This window comes from Delphinapterus leucas, chromosome 3 (genome assembly GCF_059928025.1).
Source record: "Delphinapterus leucas isolate spDelLeu-1000000601 "Yukka" chromosome 3, BTC_Dleu_Yukka2, whole genome shotgun sequence".
Classification (NCBI taxonomy): Eukaryota; Metazoa; Chordata; class Mammalia; order Artiodactyla; family Monodontidae; genus Delphinapterus; species Delphinapterus leucas.
The window spans coordinates 153,692,219-153,713,731 of NC_143131.1; the positions used below are offsets into that span (position 1 = coordinate 153,692,219).

Consider the following 21,513-nt stretch of genomic DNA (forward strand, 5'->3'; position numbering starts at 1 on the left):
TGGTAACTGGGGAGAAAAAGACCAATGGGGATGACCCCCTCACTCCTCAACATCCAAGCCCCCCACTTTCTCACTTGTCTGGTTAGAAATAAAAGGTTGATCCCATGGTTTTAACTTTCAGCTGTTGCTGGACTTTGCGTGCCTTGCGTAAGCTGGGAGACAGAGGCAGGAAAAAAACCCACCATAATCACCCTGTTACGGGCTGTTATTCAACTTTGGACTTCCAGGCCCCATCTGCCTGTTAGCGTTCACTTCTTAGAGTTTCAAATGCATGCTGTTTGTCCTCTATCTTGCTCCATGCGGCTCTCAAGCCCTCGTAATATGACCACAGTTCTCGTGCCACGTGTAAACATTCGAACACTTTGCAGATACTGAATTAAAAATCTATTATTTACATTGACTCCACCATTTTTATTTTCCTGGTGTGTTCATTAGAAAATTCAAAACTACATATGTGCCTGGCATTATGTATTTTTTGGTGAGCAGTGATCCAGAGGATGGAAATGTATGCCTCCTTCGACTCCTTCAACTTAACCCCACTCTGGGGCAATGTCCCAGCCAGGCAGAAACTGCAGGTGGAGCTGGAGACCTTGAAGAGTTTGGCTATACTTCCAGCTCAGCCCAAAGCCCAAGGATGATTCTGGACTTTCATTCTGACTCGTGCATTTCAGATCTTTCTGGGTTTGGACCTGGTATATATGTCCCTCCCAGCCCGCCCTGCCTGCCCCTTCAGTTGTCACCCCAGCAGGATCCGGTTGGCTTGGGCACTTCTGGGTTTTTTTTCTTTTTTTTGCACTTCTGTTCTTAGCGGCTCTCTCCTCCAATGTTACCAGGTGGGAGGGCAGGTGGACGCACAGGCGCTGACGCCAAATCTGCCACCTCGGGCGGCGGCTGCTGAGCCAGGTACCCTGCTCTCCAGCTTTCCTGCTCTGGTGGCCGGGGACCCATCCTGTACAGTTAGAGCCGGCCGGGGGAGAAGGGGCAGCTGCCCTGCCAAGAAGCTCATCACCCTCAAGGCAAACACCTCCAGCCCTCAGACCCCCGGGGAGATTCAGAAGCGCTAGACGGTCCAGGGGCGTGCATCCTCACCTGTGCGCCCCAGGGCCTGACGTGTACTCTGCGCATGCGCCACCCCTCCCTAAACTTTTGCGCCCCACCAACGCACGCCCATTGTTCGCTCACAGGTTCCAGAGCTGCATCCCAGCAACAGGCCAAAGAGAGCGCACTCCGATTTTGGCCGAGTTGGCAGCTGAAGGAGAGTGCTCGGAGCCCAGCTCTCTATCCAAGGACCGACCTCACCCAAGTTCTCTAGGGGCAGTTACTTAGGTAGGCCCTGCCCCTCACCCCCGCCCCGGGCACTGGGGGATCAGCACCTGCCAGGAGGGTTCATCTGCCCCCGGCCCGCTCCCCACGCCCACCAACTTACCGTGGCCGGCCCGGGTCACCCAGCTGTCTATGGCCGGCTATCCACTCGCAGGCCAGCCCACAAGTGTCCAGTGACTCTGCATCTGCGCTTTGCCACAGAGTCTCTGAGGCCACATTCTACCATCCCGCAGACCCTGCGCTCCTTTCTGGGGGGTCCTTATCTCCATCTGCAGGCGAGGCCATCGGAAGAAGGCAGTGATGGGTGCTCGCACCTCCACGACGTCCCGCAGCTCAGTGTCCGCAGTGGACACAGTCACTGTCAGTGTGGCGCGGGGGCAGCCAGTGCCGGCCACGACACCCAGCTGTGTCCCGAACTACAGCACCGAGAAGACGGTGTTGAGGGCCCTGGGAGAGAGCGGGCAAGGGATGGCCAAGCAGGGGGAAGTCCCCACAGTCACAGGGAGGAACGAAGACCAGAGAAGCGGCCCCGATGACACCGGGGGCGCACGATCTGCATTTAGGCCCCTGGGGGGCTCTTTCTTCGTGCCCAGGCCTGGACCTCTGCAGAGAGACCTCCACGCCAAGTGGGCAGAAGACAGATCCACCAGGAAACTGTAGACCACTTGTATGAGCTCCTGCCCCCAAAGAAACGCCATCACGAGCTCATATAGCTCCACCCGAGGTTTCCCGCCAGTGAAGAGAAGGAGGGGTCCCGCCATACCGCAAGGGCTGCCCCAGAAGTCTGCAAAGAAAGGGAGCGAGGAGGGCCCTCCATCGCCCTCTGCAGCTCCGGTGGTTTCCCGGAGGAAAAGCCAGCCTGACAAAGATGCAGAGGCAGCAAGAGGGCAGAAAGGGCCCTGGAGGAAGGGCTCCCGCACATCTGACAGTCCCAGGCCCCGAAAACGCAGGATTCCTCTGCTGCCGCACCGGCGAGGGGAGCCTCTGAGGCTGCCCCCAGGCCCTGAGCTGGGTTTCCCTGTCGCCACTGAAGACCTAGACTCCGAGAAGGAAGCAGCGTTCCGGCACATCAACAGTGCGCTGCAGGGTGAGACCTAGGCCATTGGGGGCCTGGGCGCCATGCAGCCTTCCTGTCCCTTTCTGCTGCCTGCCGCAGGGGCTGCTTCTCCGCAGAAAATGTTTCATAGTTATTTCTATTTTAATATGATCATGGTACATTAAAATGTATTAGTGCTTGCCTGTGAACACTAAGGTCACTTGACTTGTAATTGTCTATGTTGTTCTATATTTTTGTGACTAAAGGCGTTACTTGGGGGAATGAAAAGAATATCTTGAAGCGATTTTGGCTTTTGATCTGCCACTAACTCCTATTTAACCTTAATTCAGGCGTCGGATTCTTTGACCCAAGGAAACAGAATAGTATAAAAAGAAAGAATGTGAGTGTCAGATGGTGGCAGTGATTAAGTATAGCAAGAGACGCCTTTGCAAAAGTTACTCTTGGTCCAAGAAGACTCTCACTTAGCTGTGTGACTGTGGGCAAGTCACTTCACCTAAATCTCTGAATTATAGGGCTGTGCTGATGATTTAAAAGTGACTGAGCACGGTGGACACTCGGAAATCCTGGGTTCTCAATAAAGCCACTGCCCTGCTCTTTGGTCCTTTGGGATTACTATATTAGTAAAATTTATACTTGACAGTAATTTTAGCTTAAAGTTTATTTTGTCTATTTCATCTCAGGCTTTTGGCTAAGATCAAGTGTAGTATCTGTTCTTGTCAATTTAAATAGCAAGAGAAAAGAAAGGAAAATAACGGGCATGCCCCCACACTCTTCAAACAATAGGAGTCTCTTAACCTGTTCCTTTGTCCAGAGACACAGGCCATTTCTCAGTGAAGGCCTCTGCCATCACTGAGGTTGCAGGGGAGATGTGGTAACTGGGGAGAAAAAGACCAATGGGGATGACCCCCTCACTCCTCAACATCCAAGCCTCCCACTTTCTCACTTGTCTGGCTAGAAATAAAAGGTTGATCCCATGGTTTTAACTTTCAGCTGTTGCTGGACTTTGCGTGCCTTGCGTAAGCTGGGAGACAGAGGCAGGAAAAAAACCCACCATAATCACCCTGTTACGGGCTGTTATTCAACTTTGGACTTCCAGGCCCCATCTGCCTGTTAGCGTTCACTTCTTAGAGTTTCAAGTGCATGCTGTTTGTCCTCTATCTTGCTCCATGCGGCTCTCAAGCCCTCGTAATATGACCACAGTTCTCGTGCCACATGTAAACATTCGAACACTTTGCAGATACTGAATTAAAAATCTATTATTTACATTGACTCCACCATTTTTATTTTCCTGGTGTGTTCATTAGAAAATTCAAAACTACATATGTGCCTGGCATTATGTATTTTTTGGTGAGCAGTGATCCAGAGGATGGAAATGTATGCCTCCTTCGACTCCTTCAACTTAACCCCACTCTGGGGCAATGTCCCAGCCAGGCAGAAACTGCAGTGTGTCTTGGAGAAGGTCTTTTGCATTGAGATAGTAGGATGCTCTTTTAGCTTCAAGAACTTGGATGTTGTTGAGTTTAACCTGGTATAAGTTCAAATTAGAGTGTTTTAATTTTAGGATGTTAAAGGTAATCCCCATGGTAAACACAAAGAAAAGAGCTATAGAATATTCCCAAAAGGAAGTGAGAAAGTAATTTAAATATTGTATTGTAAGAAATCAGCTAAACACACACAACGAAAGAGAGGAATGCAGGAAATGAGGGGCAAAAAAGCTTTGGGCAGATGGAAAAGAAACAGCACAATAGCAGAAATAAGTCTTTTTTTTGTCAGCAATTACTTTAAATGTAAATGCATTAAACTCTCCAATCAAAATACAGAGATTGGCGGAATAGGTAAAAACATATGATCCAACTATATGCTGTCTACAAGAGACTTACTTGAGATCAAAAGACTCAAGCAGGTTGAAAGTTAAAGGATAGAAAAGGGAATTCCAAACTCAGTGAGAAAACTCAAATAGTAACCAAGAGAGCAGGAGTGTCTATACCAATATCAGACAAAATAGACTTTGAATTTAAAATGGATCAAAGAGTTAAATATAAGAGCTAAACTATACAAATTTCTGAAGAAAAAAAGGGATAAATCTTCATAGTCTTGGATTTGGCAATGAACTCTTAAATATGATAGCAAAGGCACAGACAACAAAAGGAAAAAGAAATTGGACTTTATCAAAATTAAAATCCTTTGTGTTTCAAAGAACACCATCAAGAAAGACATAATACAACCTTCAGAATGAAGGAAAATGTTTGCAAGTCATATATCTGATAAAGCCTAGTATTCAGAATATGTAAAGAACACTGGCAACTCAACAATAAAATGTCAAATAACCAAATTTTAAAAACGAGAAAAAGAATCTGCACAGATACTGCTCCAAAGAAGACACAAATTGCCAATAAGCACATGAAAACATGTGCAAAATTATAAGTCAAAATTATGCAAACTGAAACCACAGTGAGACACCACTTCATACCCACTATTGTGCCATATAATTTTTTTAAAAACAAGCGTTGGCAATGATGTGGGGAAATCGGCACTTTCAATCATTGCTGGTGCAAATACGAAAAAGAAAATAGTTTGGCCGTTCCTCAAAAAGTTCAACACAGAGATACAATATGGCCCAGGAACTCCACTCCCAGGTATATGTCCAGGAGAAATAAAAAACATATGTTCACACAAAAACTTGTACATGAGTGTTATATTGTCGTATCATTATTCATAATAGCCAAAGAGTGGAAACAACCCAACTATTCGCCAACTGAGGAATGGAAAAATAAAATGTGTTATATCCATACAATGAATATTATTCAGCCATTAAAAGGGTGAAGGACAGATACATGCTACAACCTGGATGCACCTTGAATACATTTTGCTTACTGCAAAAGTCAGACACAGAAGTCCGCACATTGTGTGGTTCTATTCATATGAAAGGTCCAGCATAGGAAAATCAATAGAGACAGAAAGACCCAGGGCTGGGGTGAAAGGGGTGGACAGAATGAGAATGACTGATACTAGGTATGAGGTTTCTCTTGGGGATGATGAAAATGTACTGGAATTAGAGATGTTGATTGCAAAACCTGAGCACACTAAAAGCAGCTGAATCACACAGTTAAAAAAAATGTGAATTATATCTCAATCAAAAGATAATATGACAACATTTTTATAGTCATTACTCTTGATCAGTTTCAGGATGGAATTCTCACAGTGACTTCAATGGAGTGGCTTGTATGGGATGATATTTGAGGCTCAACCCTTTGGGACTAGATGTTCATTTTGAGCTGTTGAATGACGGTGAGGGCCAGCCAGTATATTTTCTTCACGGAGGATCAATCCCCATATGGTATCCTTGGTTTGAATCCTTGTCTTTTTGTCTTCATATTCCTGAAACAAGCTCCTAGGAAATACATTCACAATAGTGAGAGGTGTTGACATCTTCCTGGCAAAAGTCTTATTCACAGGTGAAACTTCAGAGCTCCTTATTACTAGCTGCCCGGGGAGTCCCCTGAATCAAAGTAGGGCTTATGAAGATGGACCTTGCATTTTAGCGTGCACTTAAAATACCCAACAGGCTGATCACATGGGGAAAATAACTTTATTTACATGAGACAAGTACAAAGTCAGCACAACACAATGAGGGAGAGTATGGGTGCTGGTGCCTGATGGCCTGAAATCAAATCCTATTCGAACGCCATGTGTACCTGGGAAGGTTAGTTACTTAGCTCTTCTGTTTCTCAGTTCCCTGGCCAGGGATATGGAAATATTAGTAGGACCTGCTTATTCGTATTATGTTCTGAGGCTAAAAATTAGTAAATACAAAGCCTGAAGAAAAATGATGGGTACTTCATAAGTGCTACCTACATAAATGTTCAAGTATTAAATGCCTGGAAGAATAAGTAGGTTGTCTCCAGAAAGGGCACCTAGGAGGCTACAAATAGGAGGATAGAGCCTACTTTTTCACATTGATGACACGAGTAAGAAGTTTTAGAGCTCATGGAAAGAATATTATTTCTTGTGATGCACTGTGGGGTGGGCAGAGTAGGGGCTGTGACCCATATTTTATGGTTCAGGGCACTGAAATTTAGACAGATTGAGTAACTTGTCTAGCGTCACAACACTGATGAGTGATGGGTCTGAGGCAGGGGAGGGACAGAGATTCCGGAACACATGGACATGAGATCATACCCTGGATACACAAACCAAGAGCTCTCCTCACTCCCTTTCCCACATCCTCCTGCCCCAAGAATGCTGCAGGGAGACAGCTGGTACTCGGAGGAGGTGCCTGGCCCAAGAGAATGGCTCAAACCTGGACCCACCTCCTGGCTCTACGTTTCAATCCCTGACCCCAAATACAGTGTCTTTCCCCCAAATGCAGACCCCCTGATGGACCAGGGTATCCAAATATGTGTGCATCTCCCCTCCCTTCCCCCTCAGCACTTGATTCTAGCAGCTGATTTGCAGTGAGACTTCCTGGTGGTCAGGTGACCACCCTGAATGACCAGTAGTCTACCTGACTCCCTAACTGACTCAAAACCCAGGACATTCCAAACCAACTGCCCACATGACAGTTGCACAGAGAATTAGCATCATCTTCAACTGATCAAACCCGGATGATGAGCAGTTAATATTCATTAGCTGGGAACAGGGTCTACTGGGCTGGTGTTTTGGTGGCTTAACACATGAATGTTACAGGCCCCCAGGGTCTCACTGACTAGAAACTGACCAATCGTCTGAGCAGCTTGGACTAAGGCCTGGCTAAGAGCGGGCAGTGGCTGCACGGGCTCTGAGTGGGCACCTTCCCTGCCCAATCCTCCCTCAGCCAGATCCAGGCTCTGCTGTACAAACTACAGCCATTGCTCCTGAATCTACTTGCTGGTATTAGTTCCACAGTACCTTCAATGGAGTGGTCAGTGGGGGTGCTATTTGGGTCCCTACCCTGTTGTTTGGCCAGATGCTGATTCTGATGTGCCTGAACCACCGCTGCGGATGGCCAGCAGATTATCTTGATCACAGATGATATTCTTGTGCATCCTGTGTTTGATTCCTTTATAATCTTCCTTTTCTTCTTGGTACCCGAGTCATGATCCTGGAAAACACAACAAAAACTGAGAGAACTATTGATATGTTGCTGGGAGAAGACCATGCAGAGGTGTCAATTCATTCCCAGGTCACACGTCTGTTCTCTTTGTTCACCAGCCTCCTAGGGGAGTCTAGGGGAGTCACGTGAATCGAAGCTGGGCTGAGAAGAGGGTGTTGCAATGTGGTGTGCACTTAAAATAGCCAGCAGGCTGACTGCACGGGACATGACTTTATTTAGTGAGATAATATAGAAAGGGAGCACAGCACAGTGACCGACAGAGTGGGGGCTGGTGCCTGATGGTCTGGATTCAAATCATACCAGAAGCCACATGAACCTGGGAAGGTTATGCAGACCCTCTGTCCTCAGTTCCTTGTTCTGTGATAGTGGAAATGTTAATAGGGTCCACTTATTAGTATTACATGATGAAGCTTAATACAGCAAATCAGGTAGACCCTGATGAAAAATGATGGTTACTTCATAAGTGCTACCTAAGTGTTCAAATATTAAATGTCTGGAAGAATAAGCAAGAAATGTGGTAGTGCTGCCTCCAGAGAGGGGACCTGGATGCCACAGGGCAGGGGAGTGGGGAAGGTTATGGGTGTGATGCTTTAGAGCTTGTGAAGAATATCTGTCATCATCTCCTGTGATCCCCACATCAGCCCCGTGGGGAACTCATGGCAGGTGCTGTGAACCATATTTTATGGTACATGGCACTAAAATGTTGAGATTTTAAGTGACTTTCCCGGAGTCGCAAAGCTGATGACAGATGGATGTGGGACAGGAATGTAGTTGGTTCCCTGGGACAGAAATCCCTGAACCCCTGAATCCTCTAGATGGTGCTCTGGACTCCTGAGCCCAGGGCTCCCCTCCCTCCATCCCCCCAAGCCTCCTGCCTGCCCCATGGTTGCTCCAAGGACAGGAGGGGTCTGAGCCAACAGGAGGGCCCAAGCCTGACCCACTGCCTCCCTTACATGTTGATCCCTGACCCCACAGCTCTTAAATATCCCTGAAAGAAGGTCCCTTGAAGGATCAGGGGGTCCCATCTACGTCCCTCCTCCCTCAGCGTCTTCACACACTGGGTGAGCCTCCTGGTGGTCTGACCAGTGGTCGGCTTGTCTCCACGTGGCTCAGAGCCCTGGTCTCTCCAAGCCAGTTGCCCACATGGCACGTCTCTAACAAATTAGCTTGGTCTTCAACAACCAGCCCTGGATGCACAGTTAGTGCTGATTAATCAGGACAGTGGCCTGCTGGGCTGTGCTTGGTGGTTTAGTGGGTGAAGCTGGCGTGCCCCACTGTCGCCTGACTATTGATGTGAGCAACCGTCTGAGTAGCCTGGGCTACGGCCTGGCTGGGGAGGGGCCGTGGCCGCACTGGCTCTGAGGGCGCACCTTCCCTGCTCATCCTTCCTCATCAAAATCCAGCCCCTACAAACTCCTCATCCATCCCTAGACCCTGCAGTGGCACAGGAGAGAGGCCCATGCCCTTCTAGAGGGACCCCTCCATAGCCACAGCCTAGAGACCCCATCCCAGGACTGTCTCTGAGGATGACCCAGGCCCTCCTAATCTCTGTCACCAAATGTTCATTCCACTAACCCGATGGCATTGTCCCTTCTCTCCACGTTCCCAGGCAGCGCCCAAACACCCAGTGATCCTGTCCACATCAACCACTGGAAATACCGCCACGAAATCCCAGTTTCCTTCTTTTCTGAAAACCTCTAGGTTTAGACTGCTAATATTTGCTTTTGGATTTTGACATCGACATTCAGAAGTGTTTAGCCTGGAATTTCTCCTGTCCTGTAATATCTACTGCTGGTATGACATCAGTATTCTCCTGGTCCGATGAAAGCAGTGTGGGTGTGTTCCCTCTGTATCTGTTCTCTGGAAGAGTGTGTAGGAGACGGGCATCGTTTCTGTCTTAAATGTTTGGTAGAAATCAGGGGAAGCCACCTGGCCCTGAACTTTGTTTTGTGGGGAAATTTTTTTGGCATCTCTTTCTAATTGAAGTTTACTTGGTGTATTGTACAGGGCACAGATCTTAAGCATAGAGCTTTATGGTTTCTTGTAAATATAAACACATCTGTTACCAACACCCAGTTCAATATACAGGACGTCCCCAGCACTCTGGCCGCCCCCTGTCGAAGAATAAGTGCTAACTTATTCGGTTATAAGAATGAAGTCAGTTACTCCATGTATATTCCAAGTGCAGTGATTTACACACAAATAACTCAAAATGAGTGTGGCAGCACAATGAGAAAGTAGTGGAGGGTGCTGGAGGGCTGGGAGAATCCAGTCCCTTTGGGATTTCCGCTGTGGAGGTGGGGCCAGAGTAAGGAAGATGAGGAGCTTCTCTGAAGCATCTGGGCTTTTACAGAGGGAAGAACTACTGCTCCCCAGAGTGCAGCGCCCATTGTAATTCACTGAGCCCTCCCTTTGCGGAGGGTGCTTTTCTATACTTGTGTGTTATTTTACATAGAAATGTTTAAAAAAAAAAAGAGATCAATTTTGTTTGATGTAACAGCCTTTCACTGTTAAAAGTAAGATATATCTAAAATTATGCTAAATCTGTACAGCTCCGACAGGAAGTAACCGGCACTCACTACCTGACTCAGGAGCGGAGGCGGAGCAGAGAGGCGGCCCTCCTTCCTTGGCCTCGTGTCTCATTTAAGCTGCCAGACGCTGCACAAGCTCCATCCCCTCTGAGTCTCAGGCTGACGCCTCCAGGTCACAGTCTTCACAGGAGTCAGACGAGAACCTGCCACACAAAGGCAGGGACTGGAGTCAGTGGGGAGGTGGGCTCCCTGGGGTCGGTGTGTGGGACCCAGGGGGCTACTCAGACCCTGCAAGTGACTTTGGGCCCTGACATCCCCAGGGCTCACATCCCCAGGGCACTGGGGCCTGTTTGCTGCTCTTTGCCAAGTGTGTTCTGGTAGCAGAGAGACCTGTCCTACAGGGGCGATTTAACCTGGGCATTTGGCCGGGCGGCGTTCGAGCGACTGGTCCCCTGAACAGTGAAAGTGATGCAGAGGAAAGGGGAGGCTCTGGGGCTCCAGGGTGAAAAGTGTGGGTCCCTCCCACCTGGGCGCTGTGAGGAGTGGGAGGTCTGATGACACAGGTGGGAGTAGTGACCCTGTCCCTCCAGCCCACACGCAACACGGCCCATCATGAGACCAGCACAGTGGAAGTGGGCAGAGAACCGCAATGTTCCCTTTTCCCCTAATAATCGTTTTTCTTTCTTTAACACCCCAGCCAAACTTGCCTGTGCTTTTTAATTTAAAAATATCCTGATGCTGTGGTCACAGAATCATAAATTCTATAGCTTTGCTGTATCCCAACATGAAAAGTTTGTAGAAGACACTGCTTTTCAGCATGTAATAAAACCAGATGTATTTGTTATCTAATTTTAAGGTCATAATTAATTTGGAATCCTGGCCCTTTAACTCATCCTAAATTAGCATTGCTTTGAATTGCCTTCATTTTGTGTGTGTGTTGTATTCAATTTTTACACATCTATGAAAAATCTATAGAACCTCAGGTTGAGAAATGGTGCCATGAGGTGACCCAGGCCCTTCAGTGGGGCTCCACAGAGGCTGAGGGGTCCCCAGGGGTTGGGCAAATCCCAGCCAGGTGTGGATCCTGCAGTGTCCCCTACCGGATGACAGGGCTACTGTGTGCCCACAGGGATGCAGCAGCGCTGGGCCAGGTGAGCTGTCTGCTTGCATGAGAAGAAGCCCCGGTTCCTCTGTCCTCCTCACCCTTTCCCCAGGACGCCTGAACTGGGGGGTACCAGGGCCACTCCAGATATCTCACTACACCTGGTGATTAACTGGGGATGTTGTCTGCTGACCTTGGCGGGTTGGGAGGGCAAGGCTGGGTCCTGCAGAGGGAGATGTTGAACCTCACCAGGGACACTCTTTACAAAGAACACAATGTGAACAACACCTCCAGGAGTGATGTATGTGATGACCCCACAGACACCTTCGGCCCCCCATCTAAACATAAGAGCCTGGCATCTTCAGGGATTCTATGGAACGGGGACTGTTCCCTGGCGAGATGCACTCAGGTCATCCTCCAGTTGCCTGCGCAGATTACCACCATTCTCTTCTCTCCACCTTTTTGTTCACATGCAGTGGTGAGCACCTCTGTGCTCTTCTCTGGCTTTTGGGTTTTCCTGAAGCGCCAAAAAAAAAAAAAAAAAAAAGTCAGGGATGGCAAGAGAAGCACATACACTTATTTGCCTTCTGCTCTTCCTCCTACCCTCTCCACGCTCACATTTCCTCTTCTTGTTCTTCCTCATCCTTTTACTTCATCCCTTCTCTTGAATCCAGGATGAGAGAATTTCTTTTTTTTTTTTAATTGGATGAGTCAGTCTTCTTTTACTTATTTATTTTTAACGTCTTTATTGGAGTATAATTGCTTTACAATGGTGTGTTAGTTTCTGCCTTATAACAAAGTGAATCACCTATACATATACATACATCCCCATAACCCCTCCCTCTTTTGTCTCCCTCCCACCCTCCCTATCCCACCCATCCAGGTGGTCACAAAGCACCGAACTGATCTCCCTGTGCTAAGTGGCTGCTTCCCACTAGCTATCTATTTTACGTTTGGTAGTGTATATATGTCCATGCCACTCTCTTTGTCACAGCTTAACCTTCCCCCTCCCCATATCCTCAAACCCATACCGTTTTTATGCTAAGTTATATTCTACATGTACCTGGAAAAATGTTAAAAAGATTTTTAAAGAACTGCGCATCTATTTTTGCCGCTGATTTGCCTGTTCAAGGCTCGCTAGCACTTTATCCATCTCAGTACTATTTCGCTTAGTAAACAAATGCAGTTACCATAATTGCTGCATATGTGTCTGTGTTCCCTTCTAGGTTATATGTTTTTGAAGTTAGAAACTATATTTATATCACAGCCCCTATGTATGGCACAATATCCATTGCTAATTCAGATTGTGTTTTAAGATATGAGACAAAATTTAAGACTTTTATTATAGTCATAAACATCTAGCAAATCAACCAGAAAATAAAAACTAATTTTCAATTGGTTGGCCAAGAACAAAAAAGGGAGGAATACCTAGTGCAAAATCATATCTCTAATAACTACTGTTGGATTTAGAGCACACACATGCTAAACTTATTTTAAAATATCGTCTTATCAAAGATTTGAGGTTGGACCGGAAAAAATTATATCAGAAGTGAAAATAATTATGTGGTCTGACCAGCGTGGATCACAGAAAGTAAGGGTATACTATATATAAAGTAGATAAACTACGAGGTCCTGCTGTATAGCACAGGCAACTATATTCAATACCTTGTAATAACCTATAAAGGAAAAGGATCTGAAAAAGAAATATATATATATCTGAATCACTTGGCTGTACACCTGAAACACATTGTCAATTAACTATACTTCAAGGGAAACAAAACAAAGTAAGTGTAAAGGGAAGTATAGTTTTATAAATTCACCTCTGATATCCAATGGACCAACTGAAAGAAAACAGAAAGTACAACTTTCTAGGAGACAGGACATGGCCAGCAAACCAGGCCGTTACCCTTGGTAACGGTCATACCTGCCAAAAAATATACAGACTAGCCTGCATTCAGGAATACATAGGAATTCTTCATTTATCTGGCATTGTTAGGCAATGAGGTATTGCATGTTAGGAGAAGTATTTTTAAAATGACAAAATGAAGAGGAGTTGTTTTAACCTTCACTCGGTAATTTTTTTCTAAAATTAAGAAATGTATCCACTGGTGTATTTAATGTTTCCGTGATAACTCGGGGTCATCAGTTCAATCAACGTTTGCATGAATAATGCAAATGGAAACAAGACAGGCATGCTTACTTACTGAAACTGAAAATGACATGGCACTGGCTGGAATAACTGATGAGAGAGCACGAAAAAAGCAAAAATGAAAACAAACCGTGATCAAGAAACAATCAGTCAAGTTCTGACTTTCTGTACTTAGTTTCAAAATGAGATACCACAAATCCCAGCGAGAGACTCCAGCATCATCAGCTGTCTTTCTCCTTTGTTTCCACCTTCCTTTCCTTCTCCTTCTATCCTAGACTGTTCCAGGCAGTGCTTATGGCTGCTTGCAAGAGAAATTCTAATACTTGCTTTCTCTCACACAAACTTCACAATATGTCCATGTGATAACTAGTGTGGAGGTAAAAGACAATTCATCACAGAGACATCTCCTATGAAAATAAAATTAGAAACTAGCTTTTAAACATGCAGAGAGAAGGGCGTGGAGTCAGGCACTAATTTCCTTGCGAATTCCTCTCCATTTCTAATAGACGTTCTTCTTTACCAAGATCCCTTTTTATTGGTGTGCTGTTCCAGACTGCTCCACTCCGCCCATCCTCATTCTGTAAAATACATTCACACTCTTTTGTGACCCTACTTATTTGCCCATTAAATAATCAATCATAGAACTGTCGGAATTATTTACAGAGTGAAATTAAAATGCTGGAGTCACTTGGAGGGTTTAAGCAACTCCACCAGAAAATACTGGGCATGGATTTAAAAGAGGCTGCGTGGGACTTGCTCTTGTCCAAGTTCTTTCTCAAGAAGTATCTGAAATAAGCCTAAATTCAGAGTTAATCAGACTGGCCTGCTTTCTCAGGTGGACTGGAACTCATTGCTCTTTCCCCTCAACTCCCTGATGTCAGCGGCACTTTCCGGAGAGGAGGTGGACTTCTCTGCCTACTGCAGAAGCTCAGTTCCCCCCGGGCCCACTCCGTGTCTGAATCCCACACTTGAGGCCACATGCCAGCCTTCCCAGAACATTCGTCGTCTCATTTCAGTTTTTGACCTGCTCAGATTGAGTCCCTCTAGACTCTTCCTCAGCTTGAAACCTGATCTTCCACCACTTTCCCTGACCTCGATGGTAACCTGCCTACTTTAGGCCTCAGGTGCTTTAGCTATAAATTGATATATTTGCCCTTAATTCTAAAGTCTTCTTTCTAAAGCTCTACAATGTGGTGGCTCCTTGAAAATGTTTCTCTTTGCTGGTTGTAATTTTGTACAGAATTAAAAGCACAGCTACTCTAAAAGACAGTAAGTTGCATTGGATAAGGAAAGTGTGCTCTTGTAGTTAGATTAACAGGGATGGAAGACGACTTAGTATGTTTTAAGATACTCATGATCCGTTCTCGTGAGAGTCGGGGGAAGAAGGGGAAGAGAGTTAATAAAATACCAAATGTTTGTGACAAATTAAGTTCAAGATGTAGCTGATAAGTTACTACTTGAATAAGCAACACAAATCCAATTCAAGTTTTGCTTTATTTTTCTAAGAAGGATCCCAGTGAACTGAGTCCCATGTTCAGTAACTCCACGTTCAATGGCTTAGTCTTTAAACACTGTTATGTTGCTGGAAGAAGAAATATTGCCCACCATTCCTAACTGATGTTTAGCTATCACGCACATTTGAAATAAATTTATTACTTTGCCTGATCTCAGGGTAATACATTCCAAAGGGGCAAAGAACACACGAAAAGTTATGGAGTCTCCATCTTCTACACTAAAGTGTGCAATAAATTACATATTATTTGGCCGTTAAGTTCACAAGCCATAGAAACCATTCCATTTGCAATGTATACAGTGGTAATCAGCAGGTAATGAGAATGATATAAAACCAAACAGGCCGTGTATGATGGCACTGCTGCCAATAAAGCAATCATTAAATGCATTCATATGCATCTACGATAGGTAAGCTCTTTGAGGGCAATTGCTATGAATTCTACATACCTGTCAGGATACTATATATAGCCCACTTTCTATGGCCTTTATTCAAAGACGCTGAGAAAGGGTTACTCTGGGTAAATTCAGACCTTTTCTCAATATAGAATTTGGTCAACATGCATTCTGAACAGCAAAATTTCACAGTATTTTCCTACACTAAGTGCCACCTCAGCAAATGCAGGATTAAGTATAATGGATTATAAGAAGTGAGAAAGGAAAGATGGAAGAAAAGAAGGAAGGTAGGAAAACGGTGGGTATGGAGTACTTCAACATTTATGTAAAGAGTGGAACTAAAACTAACCTGAGGTTACCCTGAATTATTAGCATACGCTATAGAAACTTAAATGAAAAAATAAAAAAAACCCAGCAAGGGAAACCCAAAGATTCTCTGTTTTTTCACTTTACTGCATATACACGTCCATCTTAAACAATCTATATGCTTATATCCAATAAGAGAGCATTGTTTTGCAAGGTTATTTGGCTTCTATCAGCATGTAAAGGTCGGACAACTCAACTTTAGCAGAGTTAGCCTTCAGGTGAATAATTGCTTCTTTCAGGTTGTGAACATTTGAATTTTCCAGAAATGCTTCCCAAAAAATGAAAACTAAAAGAGTCCTAGGACAGCGTCCTTTAGAAGTTTTATAGTACCAAGGTTTTTGGAAGAAGAGTATTCTTGTCAATTATCAACACAATGATTCCAAGCAGGTCAATTTTTGCTGAGAATATTATATAACAGAACCCACTTCACCTCCATTATACTGACAATGATCTTCCTTACTTCAACCTTGTGCTGCTTAGTAAAGTTGAAAATACGGAGCCAAGAACAGACAGTGACAATGCCAGAGACTCAGATGTACCTATAAGTGCCTTCAGACAACATCAGCCACCCAGGCTAAAGTCCTGGTTTAAAACATCCCAACATGAATGAATCTCAAAAACTATATGCTGAGCAAGTGAAGCCAGATCAAAAGGGCACCTACTGTATTATTCAACTTACATGAAATTCTAAACTGGGCAAAAGTCATCTCTAAAGATAAAAAACAGATCCGTGGTTGCCTTGGGGTGGGAGATGGGGATACTTTTGCAAAAGCCTAGGAGGAAACTTTCTAGGGTTTTAGAATTGTTATCTATCTTTATGGGGGTGGTAGTTATACAAATGTATACATTAATTAAAAGTCACTGAACTATTGACTAAAAATGTCTGCATTTTATTGTATGTAAATGATACCTTAATAAGGTTGATTACAAAATGAACCAAAACCAAAACAAAGCAGAAGAGAAACCTCTCAAGACTTCAAAGGAAATACACTGTTTTCTTCCAGGGTACCAGATTGGAAATGAGGCATTGGTCTGTTCTACCCTCAGCTTATCCCTAGGGTTATCTAGTCTATTTTAAAGCACTAGAGTCCCCTATCAGGAAAACTCACCCCATGTTTAATTACTTTGATTTCTTCTCTGCCTCTTCTCCCAACACACTGAAGTCATTCACGGAAGAAAAACCAGCTTTTTCCAACTTTGCATCATGACACATTCTTTCCAAAGCTATTAGTTATAGAATAAAATTTGGGTACACTTTGTAAAAAATCTAGCTTTTTGAGCCTTACAAATCTTAACAGTTAACCTATTGCCTCCACTGGAATTTGGAAAAAAATTATTTTGAAAAGGAATAGCTGAGACTTGACATTTTTTTGTGTGTGATTTTCTCTTCCCCTAAGAGAGAAGTGAGTAGGAATGAGAAACACATACATAAAGAAAAAAAATTATCTTGCTGCCTTTGCATGGTTATAATTTATAGGAGGCCCTTTTCAACAATAATCTATTATCAGAATCAATAAAATATAATCTCCATGAAGGCCAGGCCAGGATACTTGTCTCTTTTTCAGCAGATTGCAATACAAACCACATTCATGGATATGCTTCTTGATGATCTTTGTAATACTGTAACAGTTGACCATTTCCTCATGCCTCTTCACCTTAACTTCAACCTGGTTTTTCACTAATGACTTCACATTTCCTTCTCTAACACTTGGTTGTGGGCCTCTTTTCCAACTCCAACTCCAACTCGCATTTCACTCTGGAACCAAAGGAAGACTCACACCTTCCTGCTACAGTTGCAGATTATATAGACTAGAAAAAGGAAGGTTGCCAGATGGTGGTTTACATTATCTACAGACTGTCTCGGCTCAAGGTTAACTTCCCTGGGAGAAAACCCATAAACCCAGAAGCATCAAAAATAACCTGCATGTGCAGGGGGGAGACAGCTTTGCTTGTCTCATTTTACATTCTTTCTGATTTCTGGGCCCTGGTGATTTATCTCCCATGGAATGGAACAAGGAGGGGAACAAGTAGGGACAGTCCCTTCGAGCTAAGAGAAACACTCCGGGAGGTTTTGAATCAGACTTGGTTTTTTGTTAGCCAAGTTACAGGAGAATTTTTAAAGTGGGGGAAAGGGAAGAAGGAAGCGGACCAGGAAAAGAATTTAAGCCATCATCTATAAACCAACAAAGCACTGATAGTTCCAAACATTATGTCACAAACTAAAATGACTGATGTAGGCTCAAGTGGTTTATAAAACCTATAAAAAGACTACAGCAGCAAAGTCCCCATTTATCTGTAGAGTTCAGAAACTAAAACAAGGAATATTTTAGCTTAAAACCTTATCTCAAGAGAATCATATACACTTCACATGAATAAAAATACCTGAAACCAAACATTTTTAAAAGCTCCAATACCCAAAATATAAAGAAAAATATTAATCCAGAAGACTCAATCAATCCATGATAATCACAAAACGGCTGGGCAATCTCTATCTCCCTTCCACACTAACCATCCATCCCATGGAAGACCAAGGGAGATCAGACCTTCCAGACTTACCTTCCAGACCTTCCAGACACCTGGCTGCTGCAAAATTCTATGGAGACTCCTTGTGGAACAGCAGTTTCCCATCTCTTGTGTCTCTCCCTATCACGATCATGATCATGCAGGAAGCAAGTCTGGCTGTGCTATTTCTTATCATTGTCTGTCACCCATCTGCAACATGGTATTGTACGGATAAGGAAAAAGTAGTTCCCTTTCCCCCAGAAGGTTGAGGCTCAGGTACAGGGTAATTCTCCTGTGCACACAGTCATTATTTAGGCCGACTCAGTGACTTCAACAGGCTTAATCATGTGATCAGGTTTGTTGCCAGCTGCGTAATGCTCCCACATCTGTAGATAGAGCCGCTCTAGGTCCATTGTGTATCGTTTGGTGTTGAACAGAGGGCTAGATGTTCTCTGCTTCCAGACTTTGCCACGAATTTTCTTCAGGTATTCTAGATCAGTTCCCAGTTTCACAGCTATGTCTTCATATTCTTGTCTATTTTTAGCAATAAGCTCAAGACAGCCTAAACAAGTGAGCTGGGAAGCTGCAACTCGGGAAGCAAGAGTCTCTCCTGGCATAGTCACCATGGGTGTCCCTGACCAAAGGACATCCATCCCTGTGGTGTGTCCATTACAGAGTGGAGTGTCCAAGCAGACATCAGCCAGCTGGCCTCGCCGAACATGTTCCTCTTTAGGAGCAACAGGTGAAAAAATGATACGGTTCTGGGGAAGGCCCATATTTTGTGCGTACTGTTGAATATTAGGTTCTCCTACTGCTGGAAAACGCAACAGCCACAGTACACTATTGGGAACACGCTTCAGAATATTTGCCCACATCTGCAAAGTAGATGGGTCAATTTTATATAACTGATTGAAGTTACAGTACACAATGGCATCTTCCGGTAACCCGTACTGAGAACGTGTGGTTACAATAATGGTACGGGGAACCTCCTCTCCAGTGGCAGCCTTAATGTTGATCTGGGTAGTTGCCAGTCCATTGCTAAGACTGAATCCATTAATTGTTATCTGAATTTGTCCTCTGTTAATCATTTCAATAACTGCCTCTGCAATAGTATTCATAGGAATGACAGGCATATTAAGAGCTGTATTACTGCTGTCTGCGGTGTCTCCTCCCTCAGGACATTTCATCTTGACAATTTGCACATCTGGGAGACTATCAAGAAATGCTTTGAGGTCGATGCCATTCAGCACAATCCGATTGTCATAAATGTGCCCATTGGACTTAAAATCGATGACTGCTTTCTTCTTCAGGTGAGGGAACATATTGGCATGATCACCAATAAAGAAAGTATGGGGCATATAAGCCAGTTTCTCAGAATACTGCTCAGCAACTTCAGCAGGTGAAGTTTCCTGATCAGTGATGATATAATCCATGAAAAGCACACCACTGGTTCCAGGGTAGCCCAGCCACATTGCCTGAATAGGAGCTGGCCTGAGAGCAAAGAGTTCATTTCGAGCACCCCTGGTATAACCATTCATATTTACAAGGATGTGTATACCATCTTGATGGATGCGATCAGCTGCTTTCCCATTGCATGGAATCTGAGAAAGATCAATGAAATGATGGGCTTCTGCCATCACCTTCGCTCGGAAGTTTGTGCCGTCATCTGGGCTCAGGGCATAATAGAATACCTCAAATTTATCAGGATTGTGCGTGCCTGGAATAGACTGCATAAGATGAGAAGTAGGATGATTCCCAAAGTCAGAACTCACATATCCTACACGCAGTCGACCATCACTGAGCTTCAAGTCTTTTGGATGTTCATACGGTGGTTTACGAAGGACACTGATCTCATCCAAGGAGAGGTTCCCATGGCTCTCAGCAATAGCCTTCCTGAAGCCATGAGAAAGAGGATACAGCATACTATGATGAGGCTGCACAGAAGGCAACCTATTCTTCTCCAACTGGTCAGCCACAATGCTGACCAACTTCTTCATTCGCTCATCATAGTCTGTCCAATCACAGACAATCTGCAGGCAATGAGCCAAATCACAATAAGCGTCAGGAAAGTCAGGTTCAAGCTTCAGAGCAGTGTGATAAGAAGCAATTGCTTCTGGAATATTCCCTAAATCCTTGTGAATGGAAGCCAGATTGCTGTGGGCATCTGCAAATGCAGGGTTAATCTGAATGGCAGGAGTATAACACTGCAAGGCTCCCTGAACATCCTGCATCTCCTTTAGAGTGTTTCCCATATTACAGTAGGCGTCAGCAGAGGTAGGACTGATTCCAACAGCCTCCTTATAATGCATCAGAGCTTCCTGCAGTTTTCCCTGCTGCTCCAATACACTTGCTAAATTTGAATGGGCAACAGCAAACTCTGGGAAGACTTCTAATGCTTTACAATACAAGCGAACTGCCTCTTCAATGTTTCCCTGGTCTCCTTTGATATTGGCTAGAGAGTCTGCATGGGTGGGGCACAGCCGCAGAGCTGTATTATAACAATCTTCTGCTTCGGCAACACGGCCCTTCTCTTCCAGAGCGTTGGCTAGGTTGCAGTAAGCATCACGGAAATGTGGTTGCAATCTAATAGCTCACCTGTAGGTGTCTATTGCCAGATCTATCAGGCCTTGCTCGCAGTGTACACAAGCCAGGTTGGCATGTACCACTGCATGATTTGGACTCAAGCTTAGGGCACAAAGGTAAGCTGCCACAGCTCTGTCAAAAATCCGTGCCTCTTTCAAGACATTTCCTAAATTGATATAAGCATCCAGAAAATTGGGGTCAAGGGTGACAGCCTTTTCAAAGTGATGAATTGCAAGCCAAATCTCCCCTTGTGCATTGAAAACACAGCCAAGATTACTCCAAGCTACTGCAAAGTTCGGTTGCGTCTCCATTGCTTTCAAATAACATGCCTTGGCTCCTTCCAAGCGACCCAGGGCTTTGAGCAGGTTCCCCAGGTCACTGCGAACACAGTACAAATCAGGATTGTACTGAACAGCAGAGACGTAAGCTTATACTGCCCCTTCCATGTCGCCTGCTGCTACCAAAGCAGCTTCCAGGTTAATATAACCATCGATGAAATCTGGTTTGAGACGTAATGCATGCCGGTAATGCTCAATTGCTTCCTGCAACTGCCCTCTTTCCTTGTACACATTCCCCAAATTCGACTAGGCTTCTGCCAGAAGAGGGTTCTGTTTAATTGCCAGAGTACTAAAGTGGGCAGATCTGTCCAGCCTTCGACACTGGAAGTGTAGAGATGAAAGTAGAAAATAAAAGAATAGGATGTGATTTGTAGTCGATACTACTTTTGCAAAAATTAGAAAATACAAAACAATTCGGTATTTCAAATATATACATATGTTTAAAATAACTATAAAGGTGAGTTGGGAGATTACATATTAAATGGCCCAAATGGTGCTATATAGGGGAAAATAAAGGAAATAAATCTGGCAGAGGAACGTCGGGGCCAAAACCAATCTTAAAAGT

General features: G+C 44.6%; 1 long non-coding RNA gene and 1 pseudogene across 2 annotated transcripts; one reads left to right on the forward strand and one right to left on the reverse strand.

The window, feature by feature from the left end:
- The first annotated feature begins 3,048 nt into the window (after nucleotides 1-3,048).
- Nucleotides 3,049-3,154, forward strand: LOC149749798 (U2 spliceosomal RNA; annotated as a pseudogene).
- A 2,796-nt stretch (nucleotides 3,155-5,950) lies between these two features.
- On the reverse strand, nucleotides 5,951-18,678 carry LOC149749799 (uncharacterized). Of its 2 annotated transcripts, none has more exons than XR_016392861.1 (3): nucleotides 18,091-18,678; nucleotides 10,055-11,622; nucleotides 5,951-7,460 (listed from the first exon to the last, which is right to left on the reverse strand). It is a non-coding gene; the product is annotated as an uncharacterized LOC149749799 (long non-coding RNA). The 2 variants fall into 2 exon arrangements; XR_016392860.1 differs by having other exon boundaries at nucleotides 18,082-18,678.
- Between the last annotated feature and the right edge of the window lie 2,835 nt (nucleotides 18,679-21,513).